The following is a 1,921-nucleotide window of genomic DNA, read 5'->3' on the forward strand; positions in this document are numbered from 1 at the left end:
GTCTTGCAAGGAAACCTTTATGGTGAGCATAAAAGAGAGCATTATACTATAACGTTTATAAAGTGGGGCAAAATTTCACATAACTGCTCAGAAAGTTTTAAATCGCAGAGTTCGTGGCTTTTGAACTTCTATGGTCCGGAAAGTCAACAAGTCATAAAATGAAGATTGAGCACTGAACAAGCTAAAGAATGACTATTAAAAATAGGGAAGAGAAGCTAAGCGAAGAGAGGGGAAGAGACTTGACATAATCTGTCATCTTGACAGTAAATCTGCTTTTCTATCTGAAAATATTGTTAAAACAATGATAAGAACAAAAAAGAAGTAGAAAACAAGTCAGCTCAGTTGGTTTAAGGATGATCTTATTAATTCTGACTGAAGTTAAGTATAAAAGTATAAATTTGGATTGCTACCAAAACAAAAACCAAAAAACCCCGCTCTAAACAGCCTTGCTTAGAAGCTGACTTCATGTGCTTTAACAATGTGCAGAGAAGGGAACCTAACACACACGTTCCCTGTGTGTACTGCAGTTTTTCTCAATCTCAGCAACTCTAAGATGTATGGACTCCAACTCCCAGAATTCCCTAGCCAGCATGTCTGGCTAGGGAATTCTGGGAGTTGAAGTCCATACATCTTAAAGTTGCTGAGATTGAGAAACTTCGGCCTACTGCTTCCCACTTTGAGGCCTTGGTGGATGGCATAGAGATTTCCTTTTGCAGAAGCTTGTTCAGCCAACTCTAGCTCAAAATGAAACTACACCCAGGTTATGCGACGGGCCATGGGTGCTTGCTGTCTTGGGTCCCTGACCTACTGCCTCCCCGCTGCCACATTACATTTTCTTTTAATTTTGTAAAGAGCCAAATTTCCAAATCAAGCAAGAAGTGGATTCAGACCACCGAATCAAACATAATCCCTTCAAATGCACTTGGATAGCTTCTCTGTACTTTTCCTCCTAATCCATTTGGAAGTTCAAATGGAATCAGTTTAATGATCTGATCTGGACACAGTGTCAAGGGGGAGGAAAGAATGGAAAAGAGACTCTGAGAGCTTTTGAGAGCAAAATCAGCAAGCAAAAATTTCAGGTCTCCTCTGAGATAGTAAGAGGAAGGATTGATGGAAGGACCCTGTAATAATTACAGGTAGTCCTCACTCAACGACCACAATAGGGAGCAGGAAATTTGTTGTTAAGTGGGGCACCCGATTTTACAACCTTTTTTGTGGCAGTTAAGTGAATCATGCGGTTCCCCATTGATTTTGCTTGATAGAAGCAGGGTGGGAAGGTCTCAAATGGTGATCACATGACCCTGGGATGCTGCAATAATTGTAAGTGTGAGCTGGCTGCCAAGTGATCATGTGACCACAGGGCACTACGACAGTCGTAAGTGCGAGGACCAGGCACAAATTACTGTTTTAGCACTGCTGTAACTTTGAACGGTTGCTAAACGAATGGTTGTTAAGCAAGGACTGCCTGTAACAGCAAGAAAATAAATGCAAGACTGAAACTATTATCTATAACTAATACTTTGATGTGAATTGCAATGGATCTTTTTTTTTTGTTATATCTTATATCTTTTTGTTATATCCTATATCAACTTTGGATGAACAGTTAAATAAACTTATGCTTGTAGCACTGACATCCTAAATGGCAATTAATACTGATATAATTTTTACTTTTCTCTTTTTATTTTCAATACCGTAGGCTTTTAAAATAATATTAACATTCTGTTATGTTAATCATATTATATAAACATTACTGCACTGAAATCCGCATTGAAATAATACAATGTATCAAGATTTATAACATTACAATAAAAGGGGAAAAAATATAATAAATGCTTCCACTCTTCCATTTCCTCTTTCTGTCCTGGAAACCAGAACCAGGCTTCCTTCTTCTTGTTGAACAAAGAATTTGAGCAAAAAATAT

This window comes from Python bivittatus, unplaced genomic scaffold (assembly GCF_059951505.1).
Source record: "Python bivittatus isolate LINGU-HERP-01145 unplaced genomic scaffold, Pbiv_v1 ctg000190_np1212, whole genome shotgun sequence".
Taxonomy (NCBI): domain Eukaryota; kingdom Metazoa; phylum Chordata; class Lepidosauria; order Squamata; family Pythonidae; genus Python; species Python bivittatus.